The 15,532-nt window shown below is 43.4% G+C and overlaps 1 protein-coding gene across 48 annotated transcripts in view; it reads right to left on the reverse strand.

Annotated features, from left to right (window-relative positions):
• The window catches only part of SORBS1 (sorbin and SH3 domain containing 1), a 231,596-nt gene that overhangs the window by 157,129 nt on the left and 58,935 nt on the right, over window positions 1–15,532 (reverse strand). For all 48 annotated transcript variants that reach the window (XM_023240763.2, XM_023240762.2, XM_023240761.2 and 45 more), the window contains one exon: window positions 9,355–9,443. The gene's annotated coding sequence lies outside the window, so the exon portion shown is untranslated. Of the gene's footprint in view, window positions 1–9,354; window positions 9,444–15,532 lie in introns of those variants that run through there.

Raw genomic sequence — 15,532 nt, forward strand, 5'->3', positions numbered from 1 at the left:
GCCCCTTTAATGATAACCCAAGCAGCACTGAAATCATTGCAGTGCCATTTATTCCTGACATAAATTTCCTAAAAAACACAATATATTTGATATAAAACACACACAATACATTTCACGTATATTACATATGTTGCAGTGTATGTGCATATATTTATATTTCCATGCTCCAAGTGCTATTAGAAGCTGCCAACCAATGACAAGCAGAACACCACACTCTCCGCTAACTGCAGACCCAGGCCCACCACAAAACACCCGCAGCAGCCTCTATGGCACCGTCCTGTGTTGACCATGTTCTAGAACATGTATCGTTTACTCAGCTAAAACCTCTCCACTTGCCATTTACTTTTTGTTCCGGTCAACAGTTTTGCCACGTAATGGCCAAGAGACGGTATGTAACTGGTGTCGGACTGCCACAAAGAAAGGAAAAGTATGACCCCGGATCGTATAATTCAAGTGTAAAGATAATCCGAACAGCAAACGTGAGTCCACTCATAGACCTGGGAGCACCAAAGGTTGGAAATATTCTACACAATGCCAAGAAGATAAAATTCTTCCTAATTCGCTTCTGTCCTGTCTACTAAGCAGAGGTCCAGAGTCCTCTCCCAGAATGGTGGGTTGAGGGTCATGCCGTGAGCTTGTTGAGAACAAACCTCATTGTACTTAGCTCTTCCATGTCTATTCGAGGCAACCATGAGGAACCCCTCTCCACTGAGACTTTGCTCCTCTAGCCCCATAGAACTTGTCTGGCCAGGACACCAGAGTTTCCCAAAACTTATGCCCAGAACGAAGGGTTTGCTACATGTCAGAGAATTCTCCACAGCTAACCCAAATATGATCTCATTTTATATAAGAAAAAAATGAAGCCCAGAGAGGGTATGTTGTTCTAAGGTAGGTGGCAAGTCAGGGTGGCCAGGGTGAGGAGCCCAGACTCCTCTGTGATGGGCTTGCACTCTAAAACCAGAAAGCTAGAGGACGGAGATGTTGTCGGCATCCTGGCTAGCATCCCATTTTCAGAAGGTAATAAGAATGATTTTAAGAGGGGGAAAAAAAAAGGAATTCTTAGAAAAAAACAGAAACTGCCTATCACAAAGTTCATAAAATGTAATGGTTAGTTCACATGGTTATTAAAATCTGAGGTTGGTTTGTTGGCTTGGTCTCATTTGTGTGAAGTTCCTTTCCTATAATCTACTCATTACTTTGGAAGGTACCAGGGCTCAAAAACTAACAACTGTTTCGTGAAAATGGTGACTTCTGTCATCCAGTTTTATATTTTGATCTATTATAAAAAAAACTTAAGAAATGTTCAGCTCCTTCAAATTCAGTAATTCAGTTCCATTTGAAGAAAGAAAAAGGAAAATATTTGAGAGAAAAAAATCTAATTAGATTTATATAAATGTTCCCAATATGGTAATTTTATGAGCAAACCACATTATGTAGAATACATATGTTTCAAAACTAATCTAATCATTTGGTATTTGTAAAGAATACTCTAAAAATTACATTATTGCTTTCTTTCCTTCCTCTTATTAAAAAACACACAAATCTCTTGAAGGAAAAAATATTTGTTTCACTACTCCACGGCCCCAACCGTTTTTCTCCCAATCATTTTATTTAAAAATTTTTTAATGTTTGTTTATTTTTGAGAGAGGGAGAGAGGGAGCACAAGTTGGGGAGGGGCAGAGAGAAAGGGGGACAGAGAATCCGAAGGGGGCTCTGAGGTGACACAGAGAGCCCGATGTAGGGCTCAAACCCATGAACTGTGAGATCATGACCTGAGCCAAAGTCGGACACTTAACACTTAACTGATTGAGCCACCCAGGCACCCCTCTCCTTATCATTTTGAATTTAGTTTCTGTAATTTACAAAGGAGGATACCAAAACAATGTTTTGTTGAGCCTCCAGATCCGCTGATTCTTTGAGGTAAGATTTGAAACTGAAACCATAAGTCACAGGTTACAAAACCAAAAGCCTGAGCGAGCTAAGCAGGTGACAAGTGGGTATGTGGGGACTGCAGCAAACTGGGCCCTGAAGGCCCCCACAAGAGGGACAACCGTTGGTCCTCCGTTTAGCCCACTCTGCTCCATGCAAGGATACGGCCTGATACTGCAAGATACTCGGTCAAGAGGAGTTAGAAATAAAATTATATGAAATTGCCTCACTTTTAAAATTCTGGCCACTTACTTCAAATACTTAAAACTGGTGTTTCCTGGGCAGCTAGGTTGTAACCTGCCACAACAGACAGGATGCTTATAAACGTAATTAACTCAGGGAACAAATGCAACATCTAGAAACACAAACTTGGTTGGAAAATGAAGACTGAGCTCTATACACTTTTTTTTTTAAACCTGTATTTCTCCATAACAACTTTTCTCTTGAACAGGGAGGTGAGAAGAGGGAATAAATGAATTTGAGAAAAACATGAGATTAGCTGTTGGAAAGCAAAAAGGGTAAAAGTACCTCTTTCCCTTTTTTATTAAAATAATAGCAATTTGAGGTGCCTGGGTGTCTCAGGTGGTTGAGTGTCTGACTCTTGATTTCGGCTCAGGTCATGATCTCTGTGGTTCGTGGGACGGAGCCCCGTGTTGGGCTCTGTGTTGACAGCACAGAGCTTGCTTGGGATTCTCTCTCCCTCTCTCTCTCTGCCCCTACTTACTCACGCTCACTTTCTCTCTCAAAATAATAAATAAACTAAAAAAAAAGCAATTCATAGAAGAGTATTTCCAGCTTTTGAGTCCATATAGAGCCAATTCTAGCAGTTGCAAATTTCAATAAACTTAGGCTGCTTTGAACATAGCTATCTTCCTTAATCTTTCTCTAACAGAAATGCCATCCAGAGCAGGTAACCTGCTGCTCAGAATCACTCTTATAATAATATGCTAATGGTTTGTGTGACTAAGTTAGAAGGCATGATAACTGGGTGGAGGGGTGCGAATCCATTATATATGCAAATTAGGCAATGTGCATATGTGCCTTAGAGGGGTCTTGACCCCTCTCCCAAAAAAGCCTAAGAACCAATACCTAACTGACTGTAATATGAAAGTTCAATTGTGCAAGTTCAAGCAAAAATAATGCAGTTATTTTTTCAAGCATACCTCTGTAGGAACCATTTTTTATTTAATCACTGCCATAATCAGCAAACCAGAGCAAATCTCTCTGAGCGAGGAAAACAGAGTGAGTCATCTCCACGTTGATAAGGAGACTGCAGGATGAGGGCACTGCTGTGAAGCAGGTATCAGATGGTGCCTTGTCTAATTTAGTCAGTGGAGCACTCAGAGGGACTTCTTCCCATGATGTTCAGGAATCACAGGAGATGATGATGAGCTCCCTGTTTTTGTGACAGCCCCACGTATGATCTAATGTTTACTTCCCCAAACCAGGGAGGAAAAAGAAAGGCAAAAGAGGTTTCTCACTTTCTAGTTGTAGTCACTGGATGGAAAAGGAGAAAATATCTTGTTTATACACGTGGCCGGCAAATGTGATAAAACTTCCTGTTTAAAAAGTACAAAATCAAAGGTGTAAATCTTCTGGAGAAAGAGCAACACCTCAAAAATGTCACTGCTGCTTGAAATGGGTATCATCTCTTTACAGGACAAAGTAACTTTGGCCAGAAAGTGCCTGTTTGAAACTCTGGTGACACAAACCAATACAGCAAGTCCAGGGAGATACTTTTTTAGACAATGACCTCTGCAGAAGCTGTCCCCAACAGCACACACAGCTGCCCAACAACAGCATAGTGACTGGCAACATTGGTATTCGACCCTGAATTCCAGCCTTCACTTAAGGAAAGGTGACAACTCACGTAAATTCCATGTTGAGCATTTCCCTCCAGTAGCTGAGATTCTTAAGGAAAATGAGTTAGGGTTGCTTTTAAATTTGACTGAGCTCTGGGGTTAGAAACCCTCAACCACCGGATTCCAAATTCCACATCCTGTTCCGCAACGCAACAATATTTTGCTCCAAAGGGCAGCAGAGAGATGTCGGTTTAAACAGCATAATTTGTGGTTCAATTCATGGCAAGGTCACCTCATTTCAAATTCATATTTGTCTAAAGCTGTGGAATAAAATATTGGCCAGAAACAGCCTTATTAAATCCTTTCTGAAAGAAGGGAAAGAAGGAGGAAAGAAAGCAATGGGGCTGACATATGCAAAATATATGCAAAAAATTTGAAATTCAAGTTAAAGAAGCCTAGTCTCAACCTGCTGATGAACACAGAGGCTCACAACAAATAAAGGCAATAGACACTGAACAGGCAACGTTTTCAATCTCAATATACATCGAGCAAGGGCACTTAGAAAACCAAGCTAACGAAGGAACTGTAAGTTTTCAGGATCATGTATTAAAGGTTAAAAGGGATACTATCATGCTTTTTAAAGTTAATACATAAACATGATATAAAAAAATTTAGAAGTTGTTAAAAAGCAAAGCAATGGAGTACATTTAAAGATCTTATAGATTTTATCCAATGATTCACAAATCAGTCAACATCCCCCTCTAGCAGAAAGGAGCTCTGAGAAAATATACAAAATGGAAGATTTTTATAGGCAGAAGGAAGGACGTGGTGCAAAGCTGTTCTAGCAAAGAGTAGGTTGTCCCAGGCAAGGTCACCTTCTTTTGGGGGGGAGGCGGGGAGGGGGAGGGGGAGAGGGGTATCTGTCAGGCAGATTACCTTCTCATTACTGCAGAGCAGGTAATTCCTGATTGACTATTAAAAGTTACATAATTAGGTTAGGTATTAAGCCTTGGTTTGTTGATGTGAGTCTTAGCACGAGTGACTCCACTTTGGGCAGCTCTTTTTTTTTTTTTTTCTTAGTATAAAAGGGGTATAGAGTGAAAAGAAGTCTCTTTCTTATACCATGGCCCTCCCCAAAAAGCTACCCCTGTCTAGCATCTCCTCCTGAGATGGTCTACATGCATACAGGCACTGAAGCACTGTTTTGCTTTTTACCTTAAAGAGGATATCACCATTTTTAAATCTTTTTTTTTTAATTTTTCTTAATGCTTATTTTTATTATTATTATTATGTTTTTTTGAGAGAGACAGACAGACAGACAGAGTATGAGCAGGGGAGGGGCAGAGAAACAGGGAAACACAGTATCCGAGCTGTCAGCACAGAGCCCGACGCAGAGCCTTGAGATCAAACTCATGAGCCTTGAGATCATGACCTGAGCTGAAGTTGGACGCTTAACTGACTGATCCACCCAGGTGCCACAAGGATACCACCATTTTTTAATGCCTGACCACTCAGTCTCCAGGGGCAGGAGAAGGTATCAGCCTTTTTTTTTTTTTTTTTTTTTTAATTCCTAAAAGCACTTACTAAGAAGTAAGTAGGGAAGAGAAATCCTCCCATGATTGTCAGTAAATGTCGTTCTTTTTAATCATATTTAGGTTCTACTCTATAAGAAAAGACAAATTAAAACCAGGATTGATGTCAGTTGTCATGAATAAATACCCTTCAACCGAAACCTTCATTTCACCATAAATCATTTGCTATAGATATAGAATTGTACATAACCAACGCATATTACTATAAGATGCTCCAGAAGTCCCATTGAGAATATTTTCACTGAGATACAAGGGTTTTGAAATACATGAAAACACAAGTTAGCGCGGCCCATTGCCCAAGCAATTTGAAACAGTACATTCTAGAACAGTTGTTTATCACATTGCCCTCAACAGGACCCTGGTTTCCTATTTTTTTGTCAAGTCCACAAAAAGCATGTAAAGACCAGGCCTGGGGGAAAAAGGTGAAAGTCTCCCCAAAGAAGGGATTCCCAAAGAATCCTGAAAAGCCTCTGGGGAGGGCTAAGCTGGGAGGCTCACTAGGGCAGTCAAAGATGGGTGGGGCCCAAAGCCCAGGGCAAGAGGGAGGAGGCAGGCCAACTTTGGGCAGCAACTTCAAGAAGAGGGCAAAAATTTCTATGGGGACCGGAGATAACAAGACTAAACAAACTCACCAGGCAGTGTGAAAATGGAAAAACTAAAGAGCCCAATGAGAATGTGCAGGAAGCTCAATGGGGCGAATTCTCTAAGAAACAGACAAAAACTGTATGTAGCAGGTGCATTTTGTGCCCAGAGCCCACAAATAGATAAAAATGTATATGATTCAGAACTGATTTTCTCCTGTCAGTCAATGGCAGTTGAGGGATATGGGCGGTACCTGAAACGCATACGTCTACTACAAGCATCAGGGTATATTTCTGCCGCGATATAGTTTATCTTAATATTTCAGCGATATTCTAAATATTTCCTAAATTGTGGTTCTGCAAAAAAAGAAAGGCCTCTTTGACCTTTTAATAGAATCACTTCTAACTCTGATTGCAGAAGTACTGATCTTCGTGCGTGGTTTTACACGCTCGCGAGCCTTCGTTTAATGAACTTTTGGATGGTATGATTACAGGATGAAAAACCTGAAACATATTAACAGTGAATTAAACTTAGTCATCAAAATGGCTTGCAGAAGTGGCAGTACAGATAAAGAACAGTGTAGTTTACATGCTATTAATGGCAAAGGATGCTGGAACCTTCTGCCTGCCAGCCGAAAGCACAGCCACGTGCCAGTTGCATAAATGCAGTTTATAATTCTCTCAGCTGACCCGATTTAAAATTACACAACTCTAAAACTAATTTTCTTGGTTTGGGGAGTCACAGTACTTCAAGTTTTTTTTTTTTTTTAATTTTTTTTTTTTTCAACGTTTATTTATTTTTGGGACAGAGAGAGACAGAGCATGAACGGGGGAGGGGCAGAGAGAGAGGGAGACACAGAATCGGAAACAGGCTCCAGGCTCTGAGCCATCAGCCCAGAGCCTGACGCGGGGCTCAAACTCACGGACCGCGAGATCGTGACCTGGCTGAAGTTGGACGCTTAACCGACTGCGCCACCCAGGCACCCCTCAAGTTTTTTTTTTAATATAAGGTGAGACCTTACTACTTTTATATCATTATCTCATTTGAATAATTTATATTTGTATTACATGAAATCATACCATATTCATTAGCATGTGTCTCCATTTACTTCTTAGGGGTTTTCTATGGAAAATCCACCCTTTGCCTCTTTCTCTGTCCAAATCCTACCTCGCACTGCTTTCTCTAAGTAATCTCATTCAGCCTCATAGCTTTTAAATACCATCTACATGCTGATGACTCTCAAAGGGACCATCTCCAGCCCCAGCCAATTCTAGATCTCCATGAGAATAGCAAATGGGCATCTCAAACTTAACATGCCCAAACTGAACCCTCAGGTCCCCGCCCCCAAACACCATCACATATATCCCTCTTTGTTCCCCATCTCGGTAAACAGCAACATCATTCACCCAGCCAAAAACGCTGGGCTCATCCTGGACTCTTTCTGCTTACACCCCACACCAATCCAGCAGGCATGACCTTCAAAATATATCCTGAGTTCATCACACTAATCTCCTCCAGGCCTTATCTCCTGCCTGGACCCCTTCAGGTTATGATTCTCCTCTTGACCCCAAAGTCTATTCTCCACTCAGGACCCAGGAAAATAATTGTAAAGCACAAATAATTCCGTTCAAACTCTCCAGTGGTGTCTAATCACACTCTCCTTATCGTGGCCTACAAGATCTGGCTCCCACCTGCCACTGATCTCACTTCATATCACTCTCCCTCCCCATACCTACCTCCCAGTTCAAGGCTAGCCAAACTGGCTGCCCTCCTGTTCTCCTATCATGCCAAGCTCAGTTTACGTCAAAGGCTGTTCTTTTTCGCTCACTGTTCCCTCTGCCTACACACTTCCCCCTAGATTCCTTCACTCCATTCAGATTTTTTGCACAGAATTTTCTCCCTCTCTCTCCCATGCACAGAAGTCTTCTCAGGCCACTCTTTCAAAAATAGTCCCTCCAGCCCCTCAAAACAAAACAAAACAAAAAACACAAAGTGGGGTGGCTCTCACTTTTTTTTTCCTCCATGGCACCTATTACCACCTGATATTATCTATTTAGTGATCTACTTTGTTCATAAAATAATTTTTAGTGAGTACCCATCATGTTTGCATGCAAGGTGCTCTTCTAAGAGCTGGGGATATCCAGTGAATAAGATAAGCAAAGATCTCTGCCGTCATGGAGCTCACATTCTTGTTTGCCACCCTACTCGAATCTAAGCTTCAGAGCTGTGGACAAAGTCTGCCTTTAGACCAGTGAATCTCCAGTGCCCAGAGCAGTGCCTTGGCACAGAGTAGGCATTAACACATATTTGCTGAATGGGTAGTGTCCCACCCACCTGAGACCAAATGCTTCTCTGAGGACCCCCACCATGGAGCTTTTCTTGCCCGCCAGATGGGACTCTGGCTGTGGGACGCAGAATGTCCATTGTGTCCCTTTAGACGTAGCAATCTGGTCAGCCTCTCATGCCCGAGTGGGGTCCCCAACCCTGGGCCTGTCTGTCCTAACCGCCTGTCCTTCCTGCACCAACCCCCAGCATTCAGCAAGCTCCCCATGTGGCCAGGCCCCCAGAACTTGTCTCACCGGGTCATCCCAGCACCTGGTCCACATGGTGGCAAGCTGACCAGCCAGTGAGAAAACACACGGGCTTTTCTCAATAGTGTGGCGGGAATCAAGACACACAGGGTCATACTGTCTCCCTGGCTCATGGTGGTCCTTCCCCTCAAACAGTTCATGGGAGTCCTTCACGTGACCTTCAGCTAGCTAGCATACCTTGAAGCACCCTCTTCTTGGCACGGACACGCTCTTGTGAAGGATATATTTTTGCCTCTTTCAACTGCCACAGAAGCAAGGCGCTTACCTGCTGTGAGGAGTAATTAAGTTTCTTTTGCAAAGAAAAACATTTGTTAACTGAAATTATCTGATCTCCAAAATGAAGGTAATTGTGAAGTGCAGTTAATTCAACCTTTCAAGAAAACGGCAGCTGCAGCAGTGGTAGGAAGGGGGAAAAACGGAAAATGCAAATGTCTTGAAACACCACTCTGGAAGACTCAGAAAATAGGTATTTAAGTCCATGTTTCCAACATACGTGTTCACATTTTAATTTGTTCGCTTAGAATTACCCAGCTCTACATCTCACAGCTAAATAGGATTACTTTATACTTGCCCAGCACTTTACTCCCTTGGAAGCAATCTCCCATACATATCTCTTTTAGCAGGGTAGGATTCATTTCTCTGTCTAGGGCCCAGAGAGGTCAAACAATTCACCTAAGATCCCACAGTAAAAATGGCACAACCAAGTAGGTACCAGAACCCAGATATGCCTAGGCCCAGCCCAGTGTTCTTCCTTCTAGAACAGTAAGGACAGTGTGGTTCTCCCAAAATCACATTCTATAGTGCACCAAAAATAGTTCCCTTTGCTGCAAAAGAAGAAACAAAACAGAACATATTTACCAGTGGTTTAAGGTGGTGGGAAGATGCATTGGTCCCGGAGCTCTGGGCAGAGAGAAGGTTTCACAAACTCCTCCAACAAATGCCAACTCCTGCAATCACAAACAAAACATCTGGTATGAATCAGGCACCCTGTGGTCTCTCCACAAGGGGAGGCGGCCAGCCAAAACACCAATTGGCAGGCATCCTGGTTAGGCCTAAGCCCCCATACTCTTCTTCTAGCCCCACTATCTTCCCCAACTAGAAAAACAATCTTTAGTTCACCAGCTGAAATGGTCCCCATTAGAATCAGAGGGCCTTGCTTGGGCAGAAAGAAGCTTTAGAGATCATCTATAACAGGGATCCCAAACTGAAAGCCCAGTGGGCTACACCTAACCTATAGTAGTATTACATTGATCTGAAGGATGGGCTTAGAAAATTTAAGCCAAAACTTAAACATCAGAGAGGTGACATAAAACCCAGACTTATGAGTTCTCTTAGGGGGAAAAAAAAAACAGTCAACATGGTCCACATATACATCTAAAAACGATTGGGTGTGCTAAGTGATAGCTGCCCTTCACAAGCAGGCTTGGCTACTCCAATATGCCACAATCCCTACCACTCCCTAACGCCTCACCATGGAGAGAGCTGTGATTATCATTGCCCTTATATTACTGGGTTTCTTGGTCTTCTTGTGTGTGTGATACAGAAATATTTCCCTCAACTTAACAGAAGTAGGAACATAAAAGAAAAAGGGGACAGGGTTCTAAGAGAAAAAAAAAATGGTATAGCACACACAGCAACTTAAGTTAGTAACCCCATTCTTGCAGACATTTGCAATCCCTGAACAAGCACAACACTTTCATATTATAAAAGCCTAAGCAGGAAACTGACTTGCCTACTCCCACAGAAGCAGAGCTAATTCTAGAACCTAGGTCTCTTGATTGCCAATCCAGAACTCTTTGACTATGTCCCACTGCATAGTTATCTTTTTTTTTTTTAATTTTTAAAATGTTTTATTTTATATTTTAGAGAGAGAGAGAGAGAATCAGAGTGCAAGCAGGGGAAGGGCAGAGAGACAGACACAGAATCTGAAGCAGGCTTGGAGCCTGGAGCCCAAGCTGTCAGCACAGAGCCGGACACGGGGCTTGAACTCACGAGCAGTAAGATCATGACCTGAGCCAAAGTTGGACGCTTAACCGACTGAGCCATCCAGGAGCCCCAAGCCGCATAGTTATCTTACATATATTTTTAATGTTTATTTATTTATTGGGGGGCAAGCAAGGGAGGGGCAGAGAGAGGGGGAGCAAGGGAAACCCTAACAGGTTCCACACTGTCAGTGCAGAGCTGAATGCAGGGCTCCATCTCATGAGCTGTGAGATCATGACTTGAGCCAAAATCAAGAGTCAGACGCTTAACTGACTGAGCCACCCAGGCGCCCCTGCCTTATATTATAAAACAAAAAATATTTTAAATATACACACACACACATACACATGTGTGTACATGTGGGTCTTTTAAAGCCAATATTAAATTCAAGGAGATACAGTTGAATTATCCAACTCACTCTACTGAAAGGCCTGTCATACTCTCCTTTGACAAATGAAGGTAAGTTCCATCAGGTGCCCTAAGGGTTCACTTCCTAATGTGACATTTTCAGTAACATTGCTCCTTTAATTACAAAAAAAAAAAAAAAAAAAAAAAGAATTCTCATAAACACAATGCATCTACTACCTCAAAAGTGCTCAGTTAATGTCCCAAGCTGTCTGAAATACTCTATATACTAGAAAAATGTCCCTTAAAATGCATTTTGAATACAAGGCTATCAGTTAGCTTATATATATTTACTAGACTGTAATAGACGAACAATGTTCAACTATAAGATCGTGGTAAGAGTTATTTATATCATCCCTCAAAGAATGTATGGATTCGTTGATCACGCGACAGATTATTTACGAACCCTATTACACACCGGGCAGTGTGCAAGGTGATGAAAAGGCAAAGACGAACCAGACCCAGTCCTCGCCCTTAAGTTGCTCTGTCAAGGTAAACGATCTGACACTCAAGAAGAGTTCTAACACAATGGGTAAACCTGAAGATCGGGGTGGGCACAGGCATTCTGGCAGCACTGAGCTGGGTTTCCTGGTGCAGCCAAGGTGAATGGACACTTCCTGTCATGGGCAGACACTCAGGAAATCCTAAAGCAGGGAAGGGAGGGGAACAGGCAGCGGGGGAGAAAAGAGGGGAAGGTAGGAATCACAGGCCATGGGACAAGAGGAGCAAGAGCAAGGAGTGAACAGCCCCTCCAACTTGGTCTTGTCCAGATCTCATGTTATCTTGCTGGTCTTAAAAACTCCTGCCACCTGACCCAACAACTGCTGAGATGTCATGTGTACTCTTGGATGTTTGTCTCGCCAAGCACCCATTTCAAGAATGCCACCAAATCAGCCCTATTCCCTGACAATGCCCACCTAGGACTCCCTCAGGGTAACCAATGTTGTCCCAGAGTCAGCAGGGCCGAAAACATGGTGGCAGAAATACTGACAGTACTTCCATCGTGTCTCTGAGAAGACAGCTGATAGTTTTTTTTCCCTGTGCCAGTCACAAACCATCCCACCTCTACCTCAGGGCCTGGATTTCTATGGCCAGAATCTACTACACAGTCAAGCCTCAAGCAGGAAGTTTTGTTAAGAAAATGTCCCAGAATATCTGCTCATCAAAATCTCCAGATGCAGTTCTCCTGTTCTTCATGGATAAGAAAGAGATGAGTCACCAGCCCCAATCTAGGCTGAAGCAAAGCCAGGGGGTAGCACCCCAAAAGACACATTTTGGAAAGGGACATAAAGAGGAGTGAAGACCAAACATGTGCCCATGGTTAGGGATCAGGGTTCAAGGCCAGTATGGGCAAGCAAGGAGGCAAAAGTCACCTCAGGAGTGGGAAGAGCTTCCCTGGATCTGTAACTGGTGGGAAGGTTCCCAAATCTGGCTGAAAATTAGAATCACCAGGAAAAAAAAAAAAAAAAAAATACTGGGCCGCAGACCTATTAAATCAGAATCACTGATTTGGAGGCCCAGGCTTTGTTCAGGTGACTCTGATACCCAGACTCCTACTCATTTGGAAAAAAGTATCTTTCACTCAGAAGCTCCAGAACAATCTCCACGAGGTCATTAATTCAGCATCCTCTGGGCAGGATGCAAGGACTCAGGCTTTGGGGGAGTTGTATACTCTCAGTATGTTTACCTACTCCCTACATCACATTATGTGAAACAACACTTAACTCCTTTTATTCTTTTTTTTATGTTTATTTATTTTGAGAGAGAGAGAGAGAGAGAGAGGGAGAGAGAGAGCGTGTGCGCATGCAAGCAGGGAAGTGGGAGAGAGACAGAGAGAGAGGGAGAAAGAATCCCAAGCAAGGTCTATGTTGTCAGTGAAGAGCCCCACGCAGGGTTCCATCTCATGACCCTGAGATCATGACCTGAGCGGAAATCAAGAGTTGGGTGCTCAACCGACTGAGTCACCCAGGCACATCTTAACTCCTTTTACTCTATTAAATAAACATAGAGGGGCACCCGGATGGCTCAGTCAGTTGAGCGGTTGAGCAGTTGAGCATCCAACTCTTGATTTCAGTGTAGATCACAATCTCACATTTTTTGAGATCGAGCCCCACATGGAGCTCTGCACTGACAACGCGGAGCCTACTTGGGATTCTCTCTCTTTGCCCTTCGCCACTGCTGTGTGCGCGCACTCTCTCTCTCAAAATAAACAAACTTAAAAAATGTTTAAAAAATAAAAACAGAATGCCAGCAGCCAGTGAAGGGGGCCCCCTCTGCCTCAGTCCCTGTATACCATGACCTAATGCCAGTGCCTCCAGATAAACTCAGTGGAGTTGTCGAGCCTCAGCATATCTGAGCCCTCACACCTATGTAGGCTCACCCTGCCAGGGCACAGGGTCTGGAAACATCCAGTCATCACGGTGGTCTTCAAGGAATGGCTCCAAGGCACAAAGTACTCTGCCTCGAGTCCTTACTGCCCACCAAACAGCAGAATGCTGAAGATCACTGCAATGCCTAGAAACCTGCCAAGCCAGCTGAGCATTTCTCTTTCCAGATTCCCACTTTGTGGTTAAGTAACGGCCTGAGGCATCTCAAGTCAAGAATGGCAAAGTAAATGCTGTGTGCCACAAAGATGACAGATGGGAGTAAGCTAGTTCCATGAATGGGCCAGCCTAGAAAGATCTCTTTCCTGACATCACCAGATGCTACCAGGTGACCTTCACAGCCCAGCACCAGAGAAACCCACAGCTGACCAACATCAGCCCTCCTGACTGCAAGGCCCAGCAGCAACCCATAGTATCCTTCACCAGAACAAGGACACTCTTACACATCCCCTTCAACCTAAGGGTCCCTCCCCCCCACCTTGAGCCATATTGAAAATTAGGAAGAACAAAGGTGGGACAGGAAGTCTAGGAAAAGCTCAAGATACTAATCTGTCCCTTCTGCAGTCTTTAATTTTTAGGCAATCCATTGTTTCCCTGCAGCATTATTACGTCCTTGCCTAAAACAAGACATTTCTCTGACCCATCCTTCCAAAAGAAATCACACAAGTTGCCTTTGAACCATCACCTCTCTCATTTACATCCTCCTCTCTACTTTATCCCAAGAATATAGAATAATGCTAGATGTTGTGAAAGTCAGGTTAGCCACTTTCATTCCTACCAAACACCTGGACCATCCAAACAGTTCTGGTCCCCCAGAACACCATGTACCTCTCCTTCATAGTACTAAGCACTGATTTGTGCTTACCTCTTCTGTTGTCTACCCTTTAAGGAGTCTTTTAGCTTGTTTGCCTGGCTAATCACTGTATGCCAATATAACGCCTTCAAACCCTCCATGTTCCTTCATGATATACCTCAAATTTCATATCTCTCAGCTGAAGGATAATCAAGCCAACCCATCTCTTAACCACTCAGGCCTGCCACTAGCCTCTGAAATCTAGGCACCCACTAATTAGCCCACTAATTTAGTGGACTCGGAAGAACTCTGCTCAGAAAGCTAGTCTAGAATTGGAAAAATCCCCAACTGGCCTTGAGGCTGACCAACTCGGGAAGGAAACAAATCAGAACAATTATCTTTATTTCTTTTGTACAGTGTTTTTTTTAATCATTTTATTCAAGATGATTTTCTAATATATGTAAAATGAACCCCTTTACTGGCCCAGAAAGCGTTTCCCTATTTCCCAGAACAAATCCCCGCTGGCACAGTAAACAGTGCCACATCCAGCACCACTGAAGCTTCCAAAATGCTCAGTGCCAAGGTACCTCAACCAAGTCTTGTCCCTGGTCCCACTGCCCAGTTGTCCTCCCTCCACACCCACTGGCAGAGGAAAGTGGGTTTGGGACACTTTATAAAGCCCTCCCACCTACTCCAGTTTCAGTAGGAAGCAGAATGAAGGTTTCCAAGTTCTGTGAATGACACAAAGCTCATAAAATAGAATAAAATTAGTTGAAAAATAGCAAAATAATTTTTAGCTCCCCCTTAAAAAAAAAAAAGCACGCCTACTTTAAATGAATCATTTAAGTATGAGTGATTTCATACTTTCTTCCACTGGGATATGTTTTTCTTCCTCAGGAAGGTTCCCTCCCTCCTCCCCTCCTGAGACAGGATACCCTCCACAAAATACCTGTTCTGATTTGCCCCACTGTCCTCCTCCCACCCCCCTGCCACCCAAGGAAACCTTGACAAAGCCCAGAGTACTCCTGCAGATGGCCAGGGACTCCCTCCCTCTAGGGTCTTTGCAATTGCTGTTCTCTCTGCCTGCAAGGCTCTTTCCCTGGCTCTTGCCGTGGCTGGGGTATTCTCACCATTGGGAACTCAGATCCAATATCACCTCTTGACTCGGGCCAGCACAGACTGCCTAACCTTAGTCCTACCAGCAAAAGCTACTTTTTCGGTAGGACTATCACAATCCGTAATTACCTCATTTATCCATGCTCCCCTCCAGGGGGCAGGAATCTTGCCTGACTTGTTCACTGCTGTAACCCCAGCACAAAGCAAGTGCTCAATAAATCACTGCTAAGTGGGTGAACAAGGAGGTGGAGGCAGGCCATTGGAAACAGGACTGAGAGCTCTCCAAACATGTCCTATGACATGACTTCATCATGGCATGGCTTCTGGAATGGTCTCCTGGCTTCCCTTGCCTTGA

Source organism: Felis catus, chromosome D2, assembly GCF_018350175.1.
Source record: "Felis catus isolate Fca126 chromosome D2, F.catus_Fca126_mat1.0, whole genome shotgun sequence".
Lineage (NCBI taxonomy): Eukaryota > Metazoa > Chordata > Mammalia > Carnivora > Felidae > Felis > Felis catus.